Raw genomic sequence first — 14895 nt, forward strand, 5'->3', positions numbered from 1 at the left:
TCAACACAATCTGCACACTGACAAGTGATTGGCAACTTAGCTAATCAATCCGTTCTCCCGTGATCGATTGGCGAAGATTCGGCTCAGGGAGGTCATTAAATCTGTTAGTGACCAAAGATGCAAAGTGCTGTGGGGAAGATCATGTGACCAGGCAGTCACTAGATACAATTGGTGCACTGATAGAGAGGGGGCAGGGCTGAAAAGGGGTGTGTGCCAGAGCCTGTTTCAGAAGAGGAAGGGGATGTGACTTTGTAAATGGTTGCTATTGAAACAAAAATGCTCGTTACATTAGAACGTACATCTATAAAATCAAAAAAATTGAATTAGTATTTTCTCATAGAACATAACTGATTTATTTAAAAAAAAAACACACATGTAGAGAAAGCCATTGGACGTCAGAGATCTACACAAGAGACACGAGTAATATCCCAGGTTCTCTTTTTTTTATTGATTGCACTGTATTTGGAACCTTGTAATAGTAAGATTTAAAACGAAATCTCCTAGTATATACACATTCTTATGTTACATACATACATACATAAATACACATACATACAAACATATTCCACACACGCATCGTCGCCATCAGAAGACGCAGGAGGAGAAGCCGGATAGAATGTAAGAGGCACTTACATAGGCCCCGCGCTCTCTGCCGGCAAGCAGTTTAAATGTTGTGGGGAAGAGCGCGGGACCCTGAAAGCACAGGGCTTGGTTCGGTGCCCCCCCCCCACTTTGTGCACCCCTGAATTAGACCAGGGGTGCTAAGCTCCAGTCTTGAACAACCCCCAACAGGTCAGGGTTTAAGGATATCCCAGCTTCAGCACAGGCGCTCGAAGACTGAGCCACTGATTGAGTCACCTGTACAAAAGCTGGGATATCCTTGAAACCCAGGGGCGGTCAAAGGGGAAATTTCCCCCCGATCCGGTCGGAATGGAACATTTCGGGCTGGTGTTGGAGAGGGGGAGATGGGAGAAGGATCTCTGTGCAGTTCTGGCATTAGGTGGCGCTGCAGAGCTCGCTTGCATCTCCTCCTCTCCCGGGCTGGGTCCTCTGACTCCTCAAATACTAAGCAAGAAAAAGGAACCCAGTATGGGCACCCCCCCACCTGTCTGGGTGATTAGTGAAGGAATTAATAAACTTTATTACAATATCGAATATTAAAATAAAGGGCGTTAAATGACGTGGAGATGATCCAGGGAGGAGTACTACGGTAGGTGCTCCAGATCAATAGGTAAATACGATAGACGGATATCAATAATATCCCTAAATCTATCCTCTACAGCAGCGGTGTGCAAAGTGGGGTGCGCCCCCCCAGGGAGGGCGGGAGAATTTCCACATGGGCGGCGGCTAGAGGTCCCACGCTCTCCCCCAAGGCGCTTAAATGAAGTGCCGGGGGGGGGGCGCGACTGTGTGAGGCCTCTGCAGCTTCACTTACCTGATCTTCGGCGATGCGTCGCCATGGTAACCTGGCGTCAAATGATGCCACGAGGTGACGTCACGTTGCCATGGTAACGTGACGTCACATGACCCCGTGACGTCATTTGACGCCGGAGCCTAGGAGGCGCGAGGTAAGGAGGCAGCGGGGGGCGCAAGATAAAAACTTTGCGCACCCCTGCTCTACAGAGTGCTGACAATGGGAAGGTAAGTCTATATTTCTATGGTGTGTAAATACTTGTATGTGTATAATTATAATATAAACACACAGTATGAATGGTGTGTATATATACATATACATATATATATATATACATACATATATATATATACATACATATATATATATATACATACATATATACATACATACACAAAACATATTGGACACCTAACAAGCTCCTATTGAACCCCCAAAATAACCACAACATATATATAAGCATATGAGTGTCACAGAGGAGTGCTACTGAGCATGGCAATATATATTTAAAACCAGAGACATAACATAAAACACAGACAAAGCTCAGTTTTAGCACATCCAGTGAAACTCATACACGGTACAGTGCCTAAATATATATGTATAAATATCTATTAAGTAAAATGGTCTTTTAGTTTAACATTTTTGACCAAAATTGTTGTAAGCCCCTGAGCCAACTGCACGGCAGACCACAATTCAGGGGTCTCTGGTTATATATATATATATATATATACAGACACTTACATGGCACGCACAGCCAGAATAGCTGGCCTGGATGCACCTGTAACTTTTTTGCATAATGAAAAAGTAGAAAAAAATATGCAAAGTAGTAATTTATTTCATCAACGTTTCCGCGTACAGGTATATGGTTTTCTTGAGAAATGCTTATGTATGTATAAGCCAAAACGTTGATTAAATAAATTACTGCTCTGCATTTATTTTTCCAAGTCTGAGCGTTCTTGAAAATTTTCGACACATATACACACAGTGTGTGTGTGTGTGTGTGTGTGTGTGTGTGTGTGTGTGTGTGTGTGTGTGTGTGTATACCACCCACCTTATGTAAAAAGGTGCATACAACGCACATTATTACCCTGTAAGCTAGGGGTGGCCAACTCCAGTCCTCAAGGGCCACCAACAGGTAAGGTTTTATGGATATCCCTGCTTAAGCACAGGTGGGCTTAATCAGTGGTGCAGTCTTCAACTGAGCCACTGATTGAGCCACCTGTGCTGAAGCAGGGATATCGTTAAAACCGGACCTGTTGGTGGCCCTTGAGGACTGGAGTTGGCCACCCCTGCTGTAAATGTTACGATGAATTAATGCCTTTAATTCTTTGATACATTATTTCTGGTCATAGTAAAAAAAAATTCCCATCTCAAAGTTTCCTGGTGTACGAGTTGTACCTTAACATATTTAGCCATATCGCTGAGCATCTGGACTTGTATAGATTTAGGTCCAACTCAGAAGTGCATATTGCTGTTAAAAGTATATTAACCCAAAGGCCACAGGTACCTGCTGGTTGTTCAAGAATACATCTGGCAGCTGTCTGAGAAAATGTAAATGTCTTAGTTTCAGCGTTCTTTAGCTGGGAGGAAATGCTAGAATGAATGACAAGTCAAAAGGAATAAAATGTCTTTCGAGGAGTTTCCCACTGTCACTATGTTAAAAGGCAGTTTTTCTATTCCTATAACGATTGTTCCAGAAATCAGGGGAAAGACATGCATTGCAATTTCCTGTCGTCAGTCAACAATTTGACGATGTTCGAATACTTTATAGAATAAAATAGCATTAAATCTTAAGCTGATATAAATATAGATGTGCATTGTTTAATATATTATATATATATATATATATATATATATATATATATATATATATATATTACTATATATTTCTGAAAGCATTGTATGTTTCTCTGTCTGTACTGTGTTCCCTGTCCCTAGCGGCAATCTCATTGGTCCCTTGGCCCGCTAGCCCCCGCACACCTCTCATTGGCCTCACACACTCACACCACTGCTTCAGGCCCCCTTGGCCCACCCCCGCGCACCTCTCATTGGCCTCACACACTCACACCACTGCTTCAGGCCTCCTTGCAGCTCACCTTCTCCCCTCCCGGTGGCCGTCACTCTCCCCCGTCACCCGGACCGCAGCTCACCTTCCCCCCCCGGACAGGCCCGCACCTTCCCCCCTCCCGGTGTCCGCCCATCTCCCCCGTCACCCGGACCGCAGCTCACCTTCCCCTCTTCCCCCCTTCCGGTGGCCGTCACTACAGGCCCCGCACCTTCCCCCTCCCGGTGGCCGTCACTCCCGTCACACGGACAGGCCCTGCACCTTCCCTGCGTTTCCCGCCGGCTCGCGCTCACAGGTGCAGAGAGGGGGCGCATGCGCAGCGCTCACAGGCCCTGCACCTTCCCCCCTCCCAGTTGCTGTCACTCCCATCACACGGACAGGCCCTGCACCTTCCCTGCGTTTCCCGGCGGCTCTGCAGAGAGGGGGCGCGTGCACAGCGCTCACAGGCCCTGCACCTTCCCCCCTCCCGGTGGCCGTCACTCCCGTCACACGGACAGGCCCTGCACCTTCCCTGCGTTTCCCGGCGGCTCTGCAGAGAGGGGGCGCGTGCGCAGCGCTCCCCAGACGGGAGGAGGGAGAGCAGAGAAGGGCCAGGCGCGCGACAATCGGAGGAGCGCGGGAGAGAGGAGCGGTGCTGTGAGTCCTGGCAGAGGTGAGGGGGCTTTGTGTGGGGAGAGGGGGGGGCAGTGTGTGTGGGACACCGTGTGTGAGTGGGGGGGAGGGACAGTGTGTGTGTGGGGGAGGGGGGAACAGTGTGTGTGTGGGGGAGGGGGGAACAGTGTGTGTTGGGGGGAGGGACAGTGTGTGTGTGGGGGGGACGGACAGTGTGTGTCAGGGAGGGGGGACAGTGTGTGGGGGAGGGGGGACAGTGTGTGTGTGGGGGGGGGCAGTGTGTGGGGGGAGAGGGGGGGACAGTGTGTGTGGGGGGGAGGGACAGTGTGTGTGGGGGGAGGGGGGGGACAGTGTGTGTGTGGGGGAGGGGGGGACAGTGTGTGTGTGGGGGAGGGGGGGGAAGTGTGTGTGTGAGGGTGGGGGGGAACAGTGTGTGTGTGTGAGGGGGGGGCAGTGTGTGGGGGAGGGGGGACAGTGTGTGGGGGAGGGGGGACAGTGTGTGGGGGGGGGGGGGGGGACAGTGTGCCTCCCGGGCAACGCCGGGTCTCTCAGCTAGTATATATATATATATAATGATCCCCTGATGAAATCACCCAAGTGTGAAGAAACGCGTAGGGATACTAGTTTTTACTAGTGATGGTCACTGTACCAGACCTGTTCTATATCTGGGACTTTCAATCAGACTCTGGGACTCTGCCTTGCGCTGACACGCTGTTTGTTGGGACTTTGGGACGCCACCTCATGGTGATACATCAGTGATTTGGTCCCCTTGGTCCTACCTTCTCCCTTCCTCCTATCCGGAACCATTGTTCACCGCAGTTTGTTTCTGGCTGAGAATAGGAGTAGCTGCACATCCCCTGAGTTCCTGCTGGACGGTAGCTCAGAGGTGTGATACAACTTGTGGGAGCAGGACGTGTGAGCGGAGCAGCAGTTTCCAGCGTCTGGCGAATGAGTATTACTCATTACATGCTTTAATATTTTCTATGTTTGTGAGTGCGCATTTTGTTGGAGTTTTATGGAACATTAAATTTTGTATCTTAATATAATACACTAGGATTGGGCGCTTTCTTCTCTTTTTATCATATATATATATATATATATACACACACACACACACACACACACACAATGCATGTGTGTATATTTAGATCATGATCGAGAGTTAATGCGATTGTAAGATATATACATATACTGTACACACACGCGCATATACATATATAAACACTATTTAACCCATCACTGGACAATCTCCTTTTCATTTAAATCAGGTTTACGATTTCATTTTTAAATTCTTTTTTCCAGATTTTATTACACAGCTGAAAATGACTCAAGTGACACAACGCGATGAGCCATATCTCAATTTCATGTGGACCACAAGTAAGGATGAATAAAACTGAAGACCTACCCTCAACACCGCCCTCTGTATGTGTTCTGATGGTCTTCAGCATGGAATGAGATTCAGCGTATGCATTAAAGCCTATTACTTCCCCAAGTGGTTGGCTTCTTCAAACCGCTTTCAGGTCGGCCTTAATCAACTGTTTTAATTGTTAGACTAAAATTTTGCCCCGTGCTATTTAAATCTCTGTTAACTTTATTGTATGTATGTACACAGTAAATATTAACAGGGGTTCTCAACTTTAGTCCTCAAGACCCACCCACAACAGGTCAGGCTTTAAGGATATCTCTGCTTCAGCACAGTGGCTCAGTCAATGATTGAGCCACCTTTGCTAAAGCTGGGATATCCTGAAAACCTGTCCTGTTGAGGGGGGTGGGGTGGGGGGGTTGGGTTTGAGGACTGGAGTTGAGAATCACTGGAGTATAACAAAATAAAGTTGTAGTGTTTTTGTAGCAGATACAGAAACTAGTTTGCTAAAGATTCAAAGAAAAAAAAAACAGAACTACGCTGGTAATAAAATATATTTTTCTAAGGTCAGTAACAAAATTACAAGTGGGATTCATCTGTAAAATACAACTGATGCAATCAGCTCTATGACTCTATACATTATTAAAATGTTCTGACATTTAAGGTCTTTATGAAATGTTGCTGCAGATTCATAATACACAAGCACAATGCGCACAATATGTATGTGCTCTCTAGTTATCTGTTGAACAGAATTCATTTGCATTTATTTAGTTATGTATTAAATAAAGATGTATTTCATTGAACAGATGTGATTGTGACACTTTAATAGCAACAGCATAAACCTATCTGACCGTTCAGATAGAGGTTTATAGAGGACACTGGAGCTGCAACCGTTGTTCTTTCCTCTTCAGTTTGTGGTCCAATGGCCAAATCCAGCCTCTAAGGACCTTGGAGTGACCGTGAGACCTTCTGCTTCTGCTAATTTTATTGCCCTTGTGCAGTCAGCTAAGTGCTTTCTTCATACTGCAACGCACCATAAAGCTAAGGTGGTAATATATATGGTACAGATGTTTAAAGATGCTTAGACAATTTTGGCCACTATAAAGTCTTTTAGATATGTATAAAATTACTGTGTGTTACACCTCCGGCCCTTCTGCTGGTCATCTTTGTCTAACCTCCCCCTTCTGGAGATTAGTGTAAGAGCGCAGACATACACAGACACAAGAGAGTCAATGGTAAACAACATGCATGTAATAACACAGCGGTGCGCAAACTGAGGGGCGTGAGATTAACTGCGGGGGTCGCGGGGTTTACAGAGGCCCCGCGCGCGTTTCCCGAAGCACTCAAACTAAGTGCAGGGGAAGTGGCGAAGGCCTCTGTAAACCTTACTTACTGTGGATCAGCCGGCATGTGGAGACGCGTCGCCATGGCAACACGATGTCATTTGACGCCATGATGTCATGATGCCCAGACGCCGGGAACCATGGAAAAGAGGAGGGAAGGGGGCGCGCAGAGTGCAGGACAGCCGGAAGAGGGACGCAGGGGAAAAAGATTGCGCTTGCCTGTAATAACTATTATGAACATTTTCAATGACGAAAGGCAGAGGTTATAGAAGGTATATACCAGGAGTGGACAACTCCAGTACTCAAGGGCCATCAACAGGTCTGGTTTTAAGGATCTCCCTGCTTTAGCACAGGTGGTTCAATCAGTGGCTCGGTCTTCGACTGAGCCACCTGTGCTGAAGCAGGGATATCTTTAAATACTGACCTGTTGGTTGCCGTTGTGGACCGAAGTCGGCTACTCCTGGTATATACAATAAGGGCATGGAATACAAGAGAAATACAAGAGAAATACAAGAGAAATTAAAACATTTTCCTCGAGCTTGAGTGATACTGTGTTGCAGAAACGGAAAACCCTTTTAGACAGAATGAGCACTCTAAGATTGCATTAGGGACACTGGCACTGAAATCCCAATTAGAAGATACCCAGAGCAAACATTTATAATGCTCTCTCTCTATAATTCAGTCATGTATATTTACTGGGTTAAAATGCTGATGCAGCCTCTTTTTAAAAAAAAATCTTTTACACAGAATGTAGTTGCTTGCAGCCATTAACATCTCACTTTAGGTCTTTGTGACGTATAAAAAGGTCATAATCTTTCAAAGCGGTCCTCGCTATTTATACACCTGCAAAATGGTGGATTATTTCAGGGGTGCTTAACTCCAATCCTCAAGCCCCCTTCCCCTTCCACAGGTCCGGTTTACAGGATATCCCTGCTGCAGCGCAGGTGGCTAAATCAGTCCCTGCTTCAGCACAGGTGGTTCAATCAGAGGCTCCGTCTTTGACTGAGTCACTGATTGAGCCACCTGTGCTGAAGCTGTGAAATCCCGAAAACATGACCTGTTGGGGGGCGTGAGGACTGGAGTTGAGCTCCCCTGGGTTATTTGAAATGCTTTGCTTCTGTTGCCCCCCTGGTAGTATAAAATGTTACCCATTGAAAATGAACATTATAGATGTTGGTTAAACAGACTGTTACTGGAGTTCTATATCTAGATGGGTTAGTAAAAGAATAGTATAGCAGATCTACATAAAAAAAGTGTCACAAATAAAGTTCTGAAAGTTGTGTTTATTCTGGTAAATGAATACAAAGGGATATATTTACTAAAATGCAACATTCCAATGTGTATTAATGAACTTATCTGTCACGATAATGTCATGAGATGTCATGAGATATGATGTATTTTAATCCATCTAGTGCTTCAGGGTTTAATGGTGCCACAAGTTGGGTTTAAAAATACCATATGTTGGGTTTGTGTAACAAGTCAGGACTTTTTCTGGGTTTGTGCTTCTCTTCAAAAAGAGCTTAATTGGGGGAGGAGGGGCTATCCTGTATGGCCCACTAAATGTGCCAGATGGGTTGTATGTTGCTGATAGTCTGGAGATAAGGGAAGTTGTCTTGCTAGAGGTGGGAATAAAACATGGCCTTTGTGACAACTTTGTAAACACGATCTTTTTACAGCTAGCTTCAAAGGCATTCTCTGGAGGTTCTGCAAGGTTCAGGGGGCATGGCTAAGAAAGTATTCAACATAAGAGTGACTTTATAAAAAATTATAAGATCATGTGATTTTATCTCCTCTGCATAATAAGTATTACAAATCTGTAATCGTGCCACAAAGGGGCAGGTACTGACACCGTGTCACAGAGGGGCAGGTACTGACACCGTGTCACAGAGGGGCAGGTATTGACACCGGGTCACAGAGGGGCAGGTACTGACACCGTGTCACAGAGGGGCAGGTATTGACACCGTGTCACAGAGGGGCAGGTACTGACACCGTGTCACAGAGGGGCAGGTACTGACACCGTGTCACAGAGGGGCAGGTACTGACACCGGGTCACAGAGGGGCAGGTACTGACACCGGGTCACAGAGGGGCAGGTACTGACACCGTGTCACAGAGGGGCAGGTACTGACACCGTGTCACAGAGGGGCAGGTACTGACACCGTGTCACAGAGGGGCAGGTACTGACACCGTGTCACAGAGGGGCAGGTATTGACACCGTGTCACAGAGGGGCAGGTACTGACACCGTGTCACAGAGGGGCAGGTACTGACACCGTGTCACAAAGGGGCAGGTACTGACACCGTGTCACAGAGGGGCAGGTACTGACACCGTGTCACAGAGGGGCAGGTACTGACACCGCGTCACCGAGGGGCAGGTACTGACACCGTGTCACCGAGGGGCAGGTACTGTCACCGTGGCGAAGGTACTGTCACCGTGGCGCAGGTACTGTCACCGTGTTACAGAGGGGCAGGTACTGACACTGTGTCAAAGAGGGGCAGGTACTGACACCACACACCACAGGGTTTAGAGGTAAAAAGGGACAGATAACCATTTGTCGCTCAAATTTAGGATTATAATGCTTAGTCTTGTCACGTCCGCCATGAGTGCCTGAACGTAATGATGTGACTCACATCTGTGCAAGTATTAGTTAAAGAAAGTTATGAGGGCATTTAGATAGAGAAGTTTAAAGTCATTTTTTGTAGAGTTTTTGTTTTACTCTGTCGTAAAACTGTCAATCTAACATCTGATTTACAACGAACGCGGGCTTATGTTGTTTCCATTGAGAAACAATGTATTTAAGTCTTAGCAAAGATTATGAAAATCAGATTTCAACAGAGGTGTGTTTGAACCAAACACGTGATATCTCATGCTCCTGAGCCAGTGACCTCTCTGGGAGAAAACCTATGGCATGTGGGTAATGTATAGGGTTTTCTGTTTCTTCCTTTCATTTCGAGAAACTTCTGCATTTATTGTAATTGCATGTTCTTGTAATCCTTTTTCTGTAATTAAGATATATATATATATATATATATATATAGCAACTGTAAATATTACTGTATGTTCATTTGCATGTCTTAGACAGGTCTGCAACCCTGTCTTTCCCCATTGTCACCCAGCATACAGCGCTTCCACTGCAGCAAGGGATTCTGGGAAATGACATGCAAATGAGCACTCAGTGCCACCTTTTGTCTCAAGCTCGTATTACACAAGCCAATCCTCAAGCCAATGCATGCTGTTTTAAACACAGCTTTTAGACAGAGGCTGGGATGAGATGCAAAGCCATTAGACCCACTCACATACATGTTTCAACCTTGATGGGTATCATCAGTGTGAGGTTGGTCTTAATGGCTAGCAGGTTTGAGACTAGACTAGGTATATATATATATTAGATATACACACACACACACACACACTTTCCCATCTTCAATTTTACCATTTAATCCATATACTGTAGTGTGTGCATAGTTGTATTCTGCATGCATTTCATTTACTGTAGACTTAGATTGTAAGCTCTTCGGAGCAGGGACTCCTTTTCCTAATGTTACTTTTATGTCTGAAGCGCTTCTTCCCATTATGTTATGTCACGCTGTGTTATTCTGTTACTGCCTCGAATCGTTATGTATATAAATGGCGCTAAATACAGACAGAAGAACATTTCCTTATACTAGGTCTTGCTGGATACAGTATTTAATCATCCTAAATACTTAATATCTGTAAGTGCAAATCTCTAGGCATTGTACTGGTCCCTAAAAGAAACTAATCCCGGAGTATTCTTCCCATTACCATTTATATTAGCAAAGTAACATTTCTACCTTGTTAATGTTACGCATAGAAGCTTAACATAATTGCAAAAACTGGGAAGGGACTTATAGTCTTGAAAGCTAAAGTCTAAAAATGATCTACATTTGCAAAATGTGTCCAATTAACATCACCATAAAAAAAAAAACAACCTCAACACTGCACAATGATTGTCACGTTTGAAAATGGTCAAAAACAATAATAAATAGAAAAGTATGACTGATAAAGATGTCAGAAATGCCTGCAGCTATCTAGAATATATATTTGGGGCAGTTTGTATATTCAGCAAACTGGATGCTTGATGAATAAATAAAATAATAATAAAAAAAACCCTATCACTTTCAAATGAAAAATGATACTCCATTGAAAAGAAATGTAGGTGTTTTAATCAAATGCATTCTGACTGCTGTGAGTGACAGATTGCCACATGCTCCACCCACATAACAGAAGCCTCCATCATGTGTGCATGTTCTTTACCGCAACCTGTTATAAATCGGAGATTGAAACATTATGATTGCCAGGACCATCTGACAGTTTTATTCCCCTTTTCAACAAGTCATAACTGACAGGATGTAAGCAGCAAATATATTATTCACCACCCTGCGTGAAATGACAACATTTTCCTGTATAAAAGGATGCTGCAGTTGGAGGAACACAATCATATTTAAGCAATTGATTCCAGTCAGGAAGAAATACGCTATATTAGGTGTAACCCCTTCTGTGCTGCGGATTGTGGCTGAATGCAGTGTACAACAATGTGCCATAAGGGAGTCAAAGCAGGCATGAAGTATAGTTCCTACATCCTCCCTACATTAAATAAGTTATGGTGGGTAAAAAAAGTGTCAAAAAAACTCCACCATATAGCATACAGCAAATAAGAGGATCACTTGTGAGCACATTCACATGTCTCAGACAGCGCTGCCTTTCCCCATTATCTCCTAGCATACAGTGCTTCCACTGCAGCCTGGGATTCTGGGAATTGATATGCAAATGCGCAGGATCACCTTTTGCTTCAAATCCATTATAACGCATGTGTGGTGTGTATGAAGTGTAGTGTGTACGAACACAAAAAGAAAAAAAAGAGGGTTTGTTGAAAGCACACGAAAAATATGTGAAAGTACAAAATGGATTTTATTAGCAATACAAAACACAGAAATAATATTAAAATATACCTAAACACATACTAAATGAACACTGCTGAACCAAAGAATACACAATAAAAATGTAGGGACCCAAAATATGTAACATGCAAAATACATAGGTATGATAATGCAAATCCAGGGGAAAATAATTTCCCCTGGAAATGCAATGGAGATCGGACGATCAGCAACACATGATAATACAAATGACTGAAAAAAAAACAATATCTACACAAACCCAAGTAAAAACAGAAAAAAGAGCAACAATGAAAATATAATGAATGAATACCCTAGATGCTGTGTAGCCAGAAGGTGGTGGCTAAACCCTGGCAGTTATAATAAAGAGCCAGAGAAAGACAGAAAATAAATGTCTCAAATATGCAGAGGTGGGGTCCCCTCAAAGACTAAAATGTAAACAATGAGTCAGCAGAGAAAACAATGGAGAAAAACATGAGAGAATAACTCCCTAATGCCACAGCTAGGTGTAACTGATATAAGCTGTGGCAGACAAAAATGATAGTGTCCCAAAGGCTACCGTGGAGCAAGGAAATGTCCAGATACTTGCTATGACGCTGCACCAGACACCCAGAGGAGAAGGGGAGTCCAAGACAGAGGTAAGTAAGAGGCAATGCAAGCCCCCGGCATCCCGCTCACTGTTAGCATCAGGCAGCAATCATACAGCAGTCACAGAGACCGGACAAAACAGCATCAGCAGTAAAGCTCCAAACAAGGAGATGGTCAGCACGGTCATATTGGGTTGTTGGCACCACCAGAGGGTAAATTTAACCCCTACATCTGGCCTAGTGATTTATTTTGATTTATGGGGGATTTTTTTGATTGCGGCACCAACTCTGTGTGTTTGTTGTAGTGTAGTGTGTGTGTAGTAGTGTAGTGCTGGGGTGCGCACGATTTTCTAGGAGGGGCACGGTGGTTAGAGGCCCCGCACGCTTCCCCAAGGAATTTAAATTAAATGCCGGGGGAGGCGTGAGGCCTCTAACTCCCTTACCTGCACCCTACCGGCTCATCAACTACGCGTCGCCATGGCAACGCGGCATCACATGACGCCATGGGGTTACGTGACGTGTCGCCATGGCAATGCGCGTCAAATGATGCTGCAGGGTCATATGACCTGCGGCATCATTTCACCTGCGGCATCATTTCACCTGCGGCATCATTAGATGCAGAGTCCTAGGACGGGGGGAGGGGCGCAGCTCTGGATCTTTGCGCACCCCTAGTGTAGTGTGTGGTGTTTCTTGATACAAGTCAGTATCCTATCTTTTTCCTACAAACGTCGCTACCGTTGCATCTGCTGACACGCTACAATGGGACACACACAACAACGTGAAAAGCGGCCATTTTTTCTATCAGCCACGTGCGAGAAGGGGGCAGGATGCCTGCCGGTGCAATAACAGTAACTACATCTGTATATGCCATTATAATAATCAGGGCTCGACAAATCCACTTGCCCACTGCATGTGGATTTCAGCAGCTGGAGAGCCGGCGGCCGGCGGCAGAAGGAGGACTAAGAGCGGAGTGGCACCATAGGAAGACAGCAGGCGAGAAGAGGGCCACCATGTCATTAGAGCAGGCAGTAGAGGAGTTACACGGTGGGCGGCGGCGGCAGCAGCAGGAGAACAGCTGACACCATGTGAGAGACTGGGTAACAGCCCGGTCTGGGCTGCGCTGTATTAGCGGCAGACACTGGAAGTCCGTAAAAACTTCCGGGTTGGACCGCTGGGGTGCGCTCCTCCCGGCTGTTACCCAGTCACTCACATGGTGTCAGCTGTTCTCCTCCTGCTGCCACCGCCCGCCGTGTAACGCCTCTGCTGCCTGCTCTGCTGACATGGTGGTCCTCTTCTCCCACCGGCTGCTGTCTTCCTATGGTGCGCCTCCGCTCTTCAGTCCTCCACTTCTGCCGCCAGACGCCATCTTCCTCCTCTGCTGCCTGGTAAGTGAGGGCGAGAGCAGGAGGAGGGTGAGAGTAGGAGAAGAGAGAAACGCGGGCGAGTCCCTTTTTTGTCTGGCGAGTGGCATTTTTTTTATACTTTATCGAGCCCTGATAATAATATTTCATATAGAGCTTTTCTCCCAATAGGACTCAAAGCGCCTCACAATTACAGTACAGCGCACGGTACGCAGCACATAGGATTGTTACAGACAATCCCTGCCCAGAGGAGCTTACAATCTATGATTTTGGTGCACTGGGAGACTTGCATAAGGTCACAAGGAGCTGACTCCGGGAATTGAACTAGGTTCCCCTGAAGAACTCTGTGTCGTTAATAAAGTCAGTGTCCTTACTCACTAAGCCACTCCTTCATTACTCCTCATCTCCACTGCAGGTTCCTTGTGTACTGCATCGGAACGGTCTCTGATGTGCATGCTAACTATATAAGACTCTGTCTTTGTTATCCTTCTAGTAACGGACAGCTCAAATATTTTTGTTTCAAACAACCATTTTTTCCTCGGGGGGTGGGGGGGGATGTGGAATCCAATCAATATGGACACAGCATCAACTTCCAGAAACACAAACAATACACCCACCAGCAACTTGTGTGGTATAGTGGCACCCACCATGTCATCAAACTGTGACTATGCTGCAGTCCATTCTTCAGAACTTCTGATAGAAGTGTGATTGATGCAGGAACTGCAATGACTTCAATATGAGATATGGCTTTCATTTATGATGTCAGGCTAGGTGAAATAGTGAATATGGACAAAATTGCTTAGCTTGAATAGTGCTGTACTTTTGACTTCCGATCAATATTGGGAACATTGCCTCAACTGAGAAACATGTCAGGGGAAAAAAAAAAATCTTCTGTATAGTGTAAATGACTTCGAAGTAACAGTGACTGTTAAAATGGAGTGTATTATGTGCGATTAACCTAATGCACTAAATAGGAAAAACATTTACATCCCTAGTGCTACATGAAATATCCAATGTATTGATTTGAAATCAAAATACATTAGGCTCGAGAATATGGAGTACAGATCACAATGCTTTAGTTAGACTAAAGACTGTAAATAAAGCAAACAATGAGCGTGAACATTCCGATACTAACAAGCATCTAACATAATGTAGAAGAATCATCTACTTCCTCACGAACGGTCACTGCGGGACAGTTAAAGGGGGCAAAGGAAATCTTTCTAGAACTGCTGCATTCAAC

The 14895-nt window shown here is 45.2% G+C and overlaps 1 protein-coding gene across 6 annotated transcripts in view; it reads right to left on the reverse strand.

The window, feature by feature from the left end:
- The window catches only part of PTPRG (protein tyrosine phosphatase receptor type G), a 386148-nt gene that overhangs the window by 75876 nt on the left and 295377 nt on the right, over nucleotides 1–14895 (reverse strand). The window lies entirely within an intron of this gene.

This window comes from Ascaphus truei, chromosome 17 (assembly GCF_040206685.1).
Source record: "Ascaphus truei isolate aAscTru1 chromosome 17, aAscTru1.hap1, whole genome shotgun sequence".
NCBI classification, from domain to species: Eukaryota; Metazoa; Chordata; class Amphibia; order Anura; family Ascaphidae; genus Ascaphus; species Ascaphus truei.